An 11,065-nucleotide genomic window follows, 5' to 3' on the forward strand; every position below is an offset into this window, starting at 1 on the left:
GTTTCTTTTCTTTTCATCTCTTTATCATACACACAAAACACAATACGATTTCTCGCTTTGTCACTTTCTTAAAATGAAAAGATTTAAATCAATCCAAATCCATTATATATAATTGTATGATACCTGAATTTGTGGCTTTTAGCACGAGGTGCTAAAAGCAAAGCATGAGTTAAACTTTACCAAAAGCGTCAACATCTAGAGTTAGGACTTGCCTGTACTTTACAAGCCTTAAAAAGTTGAGGCTCTATCCACAATTTTTCAACATTGTAGTAAAAAATGTGGAGAGACTTGAGACATTTCCAAAGGGTAATCACACATTGACACCTGTTAGGCAGGGATATGAGTAATTGGTGTGTGGTTGGGGTTGGGGTTGGGGTTGGGGTCCCATGAGGGATACATTTTTCTTTGATTGTTGTATTATGAGGAAATATAGTAGTTGCACCTTTAAGTCTCTTTTATGGTAGGTCTAGATAAAGCAACATGAGAAAATGTGGCATAAGTTTTGCCTAGTGTTGTAAGCATATTATTATATGTCTAGCCAGATCATTCCATCATCCCACTTTTCCACTCCTGTCACCATCTTTCTTATATTGAATTCAGTAGTGGATGGCCCTCGCGGGATCAAGTTTTTCTATATTCATTTGGTAGGGTACACATTTACGAGTTTTGATGATTGGAAATTTCACCTCAATTAAAAAATAGATTTGAGTATAAACTTTATTTTATAACTCAGTTTTATAAGATTAACTTAATGAATTAACTTAAAATTTACCTCTTAAAAAAGATTAATTTGGTTAATAGTAAAAAGATAATATCTCGAATATAACTATTGATAAAGATATTTTCTTACATTTGAGTTGAAGCATGTGCTCTACTTTGGGATACTTATCCAATTTGATTGGTGAAACAACATTGACGTATGTAGCGCGCACTTTGCAAATAAAATATAAGGCTTTTGTGGCATTAGAATAATGTGAAGGTCTTATTATAGTTATGTGCAACCTACTCTACTTTTGGCATATATTCTATTTTTATATGTACTAGTGTGTAGCTATGGAGGGAGAATATAGCACCCACGAGTTTTACCACGATTTCAGCAACAATAAATAATAATTAGAGAAAGGAAGGTGGGAATGTGCTTTTTCTCTTCTACTCTATTCCACATATACATCTATTTCTTTTTCTTTCCTAAGAGCATCTCCAACAGTAAAACTATTCAGGCTACTTACTTTTTAGGGTTTACAATTTTTCCATGTTTTTGTCACTAAACTAAAAGTGAGTTTACCAACATGGTGATGGGGTGATGGAGTAATAAAAAGTTTTCTTCATGATATTTAACTGTTAATATTTATAAAGTTTATTATTATTTCGATTTCACAAAAACAAGTTCGTAACATCTTTATTTTATTCTCAATTTATGTTTTAACAGTTAAGAACTTGATCTCATATTAGAACAATTGTTGCACGTGACATTCTTGTCTCACTATGGTGCTTGGTTAGTCACTTTAATTACAATAAGCCATGTTAACAAGTTCTATATATATATATATATATGGGATAATAAACAAAAGCAACTTCCTATAAGATTAAACGAATTGTTTGTAATGTCATTGAACATATACTTTTTAAGCAATTAAATATATTATTATATAGAATTCCAGTAAAAGAATTAAATATAGAGCAAATCTAAAGGGCACTAGTTAGAAAAAAAAAATATTATTTAGTGCTAATTAATAATGTATTTGACTTGAGCAGTGTTTTCATCTTTGTATTTTTTAACTTTCCTAATTATACTTATATATATATATATATATATATATATATATTGTAAATATAAATAAGACGACTTAGTTAAGATTTTAATATATTCTTATTTTTATTTGATTTTCACTTTTAAATACTATTTTACATTAGATCTATATTTTTAACTCTAAAAATAAGTTATGGGTCAACTAAATAATAAAATGTGATACCATTTTCATTTGAAAAATTTACCGTAATTTTGAATTTCTGATTTTCTTTTTGTTGTATATTGTTTGTCTTTTACATCTGACTTTATGAGATAAAAGATAAATGATAATTGTACATATTTTACTCTTATATTTTTTTTACAGAGAAAATTATTTTACTTTTAAAAAAAGTTACAGCTTTACTTGTTTTGCGAACATTTTTGGGTCAATTCATCGGATTATCTTGGTAAATTCTATTATGATTAACTAAAAAAATATCATTGATAGAAATTAATAATTAAAAATTATTTTTAAATAAAATAAAAATTATATTTAAGTAACTGTTGTAAAATTTTTATAATAATAAACCTTGTCACAATTGAGTGAGGTTAAAAGAGCTGATAAACGATGCTAATGTTAAAATAACTTATTTAGCAGCTTTTCCGATTAATTATTTGAGTTCATACCTTAAATTAAATTAGTTTCTTATTCGTTCTCACTATGTACTCATAAAATTCTTGGATTACTGAACCAGTTGGTTGACCAAATAATAATATGTAAAATATATATTTTTTAAATAAAGTCTAACAAATTAAAAGAAAGATGTATTTCATTTATTTTTAAGCTTAAACCTATGGATCTATCATGTTTGTAATAAAATATATTTAGATTTATGACATAAAAATTAACCTTGTAAATTAAATATCAAGTTATTCTAAAAACTATGTAATTTTGTAAATATTAAATTAATATGCCAAGTCTACGAGTTTCACTACTAAGTTCAATTTTATCCTATAATTATAAATGTTTTTTTTAAATAAATTTATGTAAGATATTACTGTACTTTGACATTCTTATTTTTCTTTAACATCTGCCTCACAACTAGTATTTCTATTATTTTATTACTTTTTCTATAATATCTAATTACAAACATATACTGTTTCTATAATATTTAATTAGAAACATATCCTTGTTATATTCTTTTATTATTGAAATAGTCAAATCAAGAATTAGAATACAAATCCAAGTATAATCAATCATCTTTTAGGATAACACTTTGTTGTTGGAAAATTCTCACAATAAATATACTCAAATATTTTTTCTCAAATTAAGTTTTATTATTGATTTTAATTAAAGGACTTTAAATAATCATAACATTTACAATATTATAAAGAATAAAAATAAAATATCAACTATCTTAAAAATAAAATCTGGTTAATCTATCATAAAATATTGTATCTGGATAAATCCAAAATCATAACTACTTATCAAATTAAATATTACTTTATCTAAAAATTAATAAAATAATATTTAAACAAAATTATTAATAAAATCTTAAAATTTAAATTTATTTCAACACTTGAATACATTTATGTAAATATATTATATTTTATTTCACTATAATTTATAAATACGTCTTTTAATATTTACGAGTATGTTTTTTTAACTCGATAAGTATTTGATTTTTAATTTTAGTGTTTTTGTATTGGAAGTGACATGAGTTAACAAATTTGTTGACTTGTAATGTCAAGATGCTATCAACATTAGAGTTAACTAATAGATTTCACTAGCTAACTACAATAATTAAATTAGCAAAAAAAAAAAATCAAAAAAGTTTTTTTATTTATAGAACTATAAAAATGAAAATATCTTTCCACGTAATAACACTTATTAATTTTCTCTTTTTTAACCAAATAAATTATTTAGCACTATATGTTTTTTACATGTTTTACAACAATGATTTTACTGATGTTAAGAAAAAAAAAACCTTTTGACACCTCACTCCTGACCTCACAGATTATTCTAGAATTTCAAAGTAAGTATTAAAAAGAAACAACAACTATATATTCATCTAGAAAGCAAAAGCAAGACATAATAATTATTCTCTTCCTTTCTGACGACTTAGAAAACATTCAGAAACATAGATAAATTAATAGTTGTTTAGAGAATATCCCAGCACCTCTTTAACATAAAGTGAATTCAAAGCTCAAATTGTCAAAAGTTAATCAAACCATTAGGCAATCAAGATATTACAATAACAGAGAAAAGTAACTTTTACATAGTGAAACACTTCTTTTTATTGTGCTGAAAATGCACTGTTTTATGCATTCATTTTTACCCACGTCATGCTGTATTCAATCTTAGAATAATAATTAATTTCATTAGTTGGGATTGAGCTTGATGGGAAATATTAGGTTACTTTTTTTTTTCAGAAAAAGTTATTAATTTTGGATAATTTTTATGTGTTTTGAAAGATTAATTTTAATTTTATTTTAAAAGAAAAATATAAAAAATCAATTAATATGTTAATTTTGATAGTATTATATTATATATAATTTTTTTTAACTATTTGAGCTAAAATAATTAAAGATAATAATATTATTATAAAGATAACATTTTTATTATTAAATATTAAAATTTCTGATTTTTTATAATAATTAAATTAATTTTAGACTTAAAACAACGTGTTTAACCTTTTCAACATTAATAGATATGATGGGTGTGCTCAGTTATTTGTAAAGATAAAAATTTCAGTATCATTAGTATCATTATTCGTCAAAAGATATGAGAATTTTGTTATTGTAGGAAGGAGAGTTTTCCCATTAACTTTATTTGTTAGGAAGATAGCTCTGTGATTGACTATATAAAATGAATTTTATGTTTAAATGTGATAAACGAAAGGTGATTTCAAAATCATTTATTTTTATTTACAATATTTAAAAATCTGTTTCTATAGCAAATTTTTATAAAATTATGCAAAATGTAAGTTGATTATTAATTATGTATATAGACTAATCAGATTCTAAATTTATATAAAAAAAATTAAGTGAAATTTACATAAAAGGTTTAATATTATTTTCTACTCAAAATATTAAGATATTAAATATTTTTTTTATAATTTTCATTTATATTTAATATAAAATTTAGTCTCACTTAGTTTTTTTACACATTCCTTAACAAACCTCCAAATACATAAATAACTTTCTAATTTATAACAAGAAAAATCAAATCATAGATAGTACAACAGGTGTAACATTAAGTTATAGTTTGAACTTTCATCTCACGTTTCCTACCAAAAGAATAGTCAAAGGTTGTACCATCTATATTTAAGATTTCTTTCATAATATGCTAGCATTCTTAGACTACAAATATGTACATTTGTTCTCTATGGTATCATTTTCTACTACAAAGTCAAACTATTTACTATTAAAATTTACTTCTTATGTTGCCATTCTTTGAATTTCACTATTAGAAAATTGAAATAATCTCCTTCCCAAGAAAATTGCATCGCAATAGTCTCTCAATATTAGGTTTTGTACCCAATATTACCTTCCTTTTGTGTATTAGTGTTTCCAGTTCTTGTAACTATAAGTCTATTTATTACAAGTTAACTCCTTTATTAATTAAAATTATAATAAAATATATATAATCTAATTTATAAATCACTACCTACTTTTTTATTATCAATTAAATAGTAATATTTTCCCAAAACACAATATTCTAGCTATTAGGGAAAAGTAATTTTCAAAGTAAATGTTATTCAATTTTTTAACAAATTATTAATTGTCTGACATTTAATGTAAATTCTACATACATAAATATACATATACATATACATACATATATATATATATATATATATATATATATATTAATTAGGTAGTTAATAATTTAATATAAAAAATAAGTTTTTTTATTTAACTATTAAATTAAAATTTTATATCATTATTATTTATATCAAAATTTATTAAAGATAAATAATAATAATAATAATAATATTCAAATTTTACTAATTTTAAAAAATAGATATTATATCAATTTTAATTTACATTTAAAAATAAAATACATGATTTTATATTAATGTACAATTTTGTATATATAATCTATATAATAATAACTTAAATCTGAAATTATAAATACATATTTTAGAAAAAATATTTGCTCGCATACTGAGTTATTCTATCATTCAAAAGAAATAAAAAAGGGAAGTTATTGAAGATTTGTATATTCACCACCCCTTCAACATTTATTACTAGCCCACTTATAATTTCTTCATATGTTATGAAATAAACTTTTCAGAATTATCTGGTGATTGGATAAATAGTTTCTTATTTTATAAAAACTTATACTCCATTGTTTATTTTAACTAAAATTTAGTGATAGTGACCTGAGTACACACATTATAAGGAATCATATGTATATATATTTATTTGCTAGCTTATAACAATTGAATTTATCAGTACAGTTAGTACTACATCTCACCAGCTTTGAGATAATGCATATCTACCAAGAACAAACTGCAGTAAGGTGGATGTTCTTCGAAAATGGTGGACCAAGTGCACTATAGTCTTTGTACATCACAAAGAAGAATGTTCAGAGTCTATTTTTTTGTGGTATTTATTGCATAACTTCCCACAAAAAAGTGGTGTATGGAAGAAGAAGAGATTCAACTTTGAAGCTAATATAATTTTAATCACAAATAAATTTTTAAAGCTAAGTTTGGTTAAATATTCAGTGTTTGGTTAAATCTTGCTATCTAACTCAACTCCTACTATTTCTTTCCTTGATTGCTTGTCAACTTTGACACAGTGAATTTCCTCCAAAAGAGGCTTTTGCACAGTGGAGACCAACCATTTCATCACTCAAATCTTGCCTAACTTTGACTATATAAAACATAGTTTTTAATTTGTTTTCCTCAAATAGCAGCAGTGATAAAAAAAAAGTCTGCAAGATAGTAATTTCATTTATTTATTGTGTCCATGATCCAGCATACAAGTGCGGTCCATAGCGGCCCAAATTACAATCCCACGGATAATTTGGTAAATGCGAGTCCAAAAGTGAAACGCGCCTCACACCTCAGAAACACGTTGCAGTCACAGAAACACACGCACGTGCAGCAACGTACTTCGACTAAATGGCATTACTTCAGTAAATCTTTCTAAATCCAAGCCTCAATTTTAATCTCTCCATGCCACGCTTTGGTCTTCAAAAGAAAAAATAACCACTTGCACAGTATTAATGGCATCAGCGAGAGCGTGAGCAACCACGTGTCCCTATCTCCTTCGTCTGTGCTCTTTATAAATAACCTAACGCTAACCCAATCTTTACCCGGTCACCACATAGGGTGGGTTGGGGGTTGGCTTCGTCTTCTCTCTTCAATTCTTTCTCTCACTACCTCTTCTCTTGGATGAAACTGAGAGAAATTTGTTTGGTGGTTTACCAGTGATTTCCATGTGATTGCGCACACGAGATTATGATTCTATCACTGTGCGGTCTCTAATTCGCTTGGTGCAGGTCGGGAACCGGTTTTTGCGGCAAAATGGTGAAGTGGTAGCCGGCGGCGAATTGGATCCCGCCTTGCATCAACTGAATCGGAGGCCGCAGTGAAGGTTTGTGTCGATGTCTGGTTACACTCGCTCAGATCTCATCTCCAAGATTATATTACCAGTAAATTTTTACCAGTTTTTTTTAATTTTACTTCAATATTTGCTTATCAGATCCAGTTATAGATCTCGATGCCTAGAATCTACATCTAGGAAAAGCATTTTTTTAGCAAGCTTCTGGTGTGTTTTTTCTCTGTTTGGATTTTTTGATTACTTGAGGTGTTTGTTTTCTTTGATTATGTGGGGAAATTTATATTCAGATTAAAATAATCATGGATATTACTGTAAAGAACTTGTTGTATTTTTATAGATTAAGCTAATTAAGTCGTGTGATTCAGTGGTTGCAATTTGCTTGAAAGAGAAAACAAGAAAGAAATTGTTTGAGGTTTTTCTGACTCTGGGCTTTGGTTGAATTAGAGTGTATGTTTTGGTTGCAAAGTCTAATGTGATGCATTTGATTTTGGTGTTTGTGCTTGTCCCAATTCATGTTACTTCAGATTGATTGATACTTTCTGTTGGGGAATGGAAGGTTTAAGTTTATGAAATCTTGAACTTGTATGAAGCAGGGATGAAAGGGTTGTTAGGGACCTTAGTCTCAGTGTTATCTGCTTTTAAAATTCTTAGTTTAAATTTGCATTTTAGCTCTTTAATTGTTTCCTTCTGTTCTCGTTGAGATTGATATTGATTTGATTGTTGGCAAGAGTACTTTCATGGGTACAAATTAAAAATGCATTAATTTCTATGGAAGTAGCAATGTTTTTTAAACAATGTGATTCAAGTAACATTTACCTGTGTTGACACAAGAAATTCTATGCAGATAGTGTATTTTTAAATCACCAGATTCTAACAGTTATCTAAGGAAGATCTGATCTAAGAGAAAGATCTGTTGTTAGGCTCTAATATCTTATCAAATGAAGGGTTACAGAAATCTAGATAATTCTTATTATTTGTGATGGCACAACAACCTCAGCTATGTCCATAATTTATGATATGAGAAATTGAGAATATAATTGAAAGTCTAGAGATTCATTTTAGCTATGATTCTTGTCAGTTATGGTGCATTGATTATTACTTTTTTTTTTGTTTGTTTGTTTCTTCATAGTTATCTTGACCAAACTACAAACACTAGAAAAAATATGAATATGAATGCCAAGTTAGTCCAAATGTTAGTCTGGTTTACATTGGTTCTCATATTACTGAATTCTTGCCATATAAAATTATGAAATGCAAATGACATAATTTATATTTGGTTTGCAAATGTCGAAAAAAGGAAAAAAACCCTTTGAGATTATTGAATGAAAATCAGAATTTAAATCGAATCCTTCTGTCAACAATAGAAAGATAGAGAAAAGAGAACATTTTATAGAAATCTTGGCTTTTCTGAAACATGACAGAATTCTTGTTTGACTGGGTATTTGTCCAGAGAGAATATAGAGAGAACTAAGCAGACCATGTTGCAGAGCTGGGTACGAATATGCTTTGAACCTTTCCCTTTCTCCCTTCAAAAAGAAGAGGATAAAAAATGCGCATGCTGTTTTGTTAAGAGATAGCTGTTTTGTTAAGAGATAAAAAGCTGCTTCTGCTGTTTTGTTAGAGTTAAGAAAAATTCTGTTTAAAAAAGAATAGTAAAAATTAAAAGATTGTTTTATTTTTTATTTTTAATTATTTACTATTATTGTTATTATTATAATAATAAAAGAATGTCTTGATTATTTATGGTTCTCAATCAATTATGAGTATAGTATAAAGGTATATATTAGTTTATGAATATAATCTATTTAAATCATAAGCTATTCAGAACATTTCTTTGTCTGTGTATATTTAAGGGTTTTTTTCTGTCGTTCTTCTTTAGATATTTATTTATTCATTAGATATTTATTTATTCATCATTCATTCAAAAACACTAATATCCTCTTTCTCTGCAATTCTGTCCCTCTTTCTCCGTCATCATCCAAACATCGGATCACCACTGTAGTGATCATGACTGTTGCATTGCCATTATGAAATGCTCATTTTTTGTTCTGTGGCTTTAAGTGGTGGGACTCAATACCATGACCTCAAGCACTATTTGACATGAACTATTAGTATTTGTTGCATATAAGAATAGCGCATTGTATGAAAAACATACAAAGGAGTATGTAAAACTATTGATTCAATTCTAAAAGAAGAAACAAAAAACTTTTAAATTAAGTGTTTGTATGAAAAACATTATAGTGACAAAAATTAAGAGTAATATATAATAGTTCAAATTTACAAATTTAGAAAAATAAAATATACTATTTAACATATATTTTTAAATTAAATAATTAAATGAAAGATGAAAAGAAAAAAATAGTTTAAAAGCAATTGGACAGAAAGTTTGGGTCTACCTATATAGGAGAAATAAAATATATTTGTATTTTCAACCATAATTAAAATATGTTGATATTCACTCATCATATTCAGAGTAGAGAGTTTATAAGAGAAACATGGTACTTCCACTTATAAGACAAGCATGTATATTTTTACTATTTTTTCTAATTTCTAATTTTTCTTTATAATGTAATGATACTATTTTTTACTAAATGAATAGTGAAATGGTTAACAAAAGTAGTTGTGGGTTTAATTTAATTTATGTATAATTTATAAAACTAACTGTCATCTTCAGAGTTTTAAAAGGTTAACAGTTGTATTCTTCTGAAAAGTTAATAGTAGTATTTATTTAAAATAAGAAACTGGATAGAAGTTTAAAATATTTATATTATTGTATTTTTAAAATTGAGGAATTTAATTGACTTTTTTTATTAATAATTAAATAAAATTAATATATGAAGTCAGCCAAGGGTGATCATAGTCATAACAGCTCAGGTACTAAAAAAAGTGCAGATGAGTTTTTGTACTTGTTCCTGATATAAAGATAGTTCTCTCTATACACTCATCCCCAGATAAAACAAATCCTCCTGTCATAAAAGCGACTAATCAATGCTAGCTTTTAATTTAGAGGCCTAATGTTCTATCTTATCAATTAAAGAAGGATAATTTTCTTATAATTTTTTAAGATAAGTTTTTAAAAATATATATTTATATTATTAGTGCATATATTATATTTAACAATCAATTGACACATTGTATTTTTACTTAAAATTAAAATTAGAAAACCATTACACAGATTTTATAACAGCTATATTATCATTAAATAATTCTAAATTTTGCATGTCTAGTGACTAAGTATGCATGATTACATGATCACATTGTCAATTTTGTGAATGGTGACGAGTAACTTTGTTAGACAGCGAAAATGGGAGGATGTTAATAGTGTCCCAGAGTTGTGCTAGAGACTATACACGGTGAAGAATGTGTTATTCCTTTCATAATTATTCCAAAATTGTTTTTTTATAAGATTAAGTTGCATTGTCCAGTTCTCAAATTCATGACAAAGTTGGAGAAGAAATAAAATCAAGGTAAGAGACAAATTTTGTTATCTCTTTATTTTTGTTTGATATATAAAATGGATTGGATTTTTCTTTTTATGAGTATTCATTTATTTGATGCAGTTTAAAATTCTTTCTTCTTCTTTGATTTTTCTGGGTGTTATTTTCTCTTTAATAAAATAAAAATGACTTATTTTTATGACTGACAGATTATTCTCGTAGAATCAACCGTGTTAATAAAGTTAAATTAGATGTATGGTTAGTGTTATTTGTTACAATATGTTGGAGTTTTTGATACAAGCTTTTATATTTTTGTTACTAA

The 11,065-nt window shown here is 26.4% G+C and overlaps 1 long non-coding RNA gene across 1 annotated transcript; it reads left to right on the forward strand.

The window, feature by feature from the left end:
- Nucleotides 1-6,979: 6,979 nt before the first annotated feature.
- LOC148192098 (uncharacterized) lies at nt 6,980-10,840 on the forward strand. Its single transcript, XR_015782532.1, has 2 exons — nt 6,980-7,339; nt 8,757-10,840. It is a non-coding gene; the product is annotated as an uncharacterized LOC148192098 (long non-coding RNA).
- The last annotated feature ends 225 nt before the right edge of the window (nt 10,841-11,065 follow it).

Source organism: Vigna umbellata, chromosome 10 (genome assembly GCF_029865625.1).
Source record: "Vigna umbellata cultivar VRB3 chromosome 10, Vumbellata_1.0, whole genome shotgun sequence".
Taxonomy (NCBI): Eukaryota; Viridiplantae; Streptophyta; class Magnoliopsida; order Fabales; family Fabaceae; genus Vigna; species Vigna umbellata.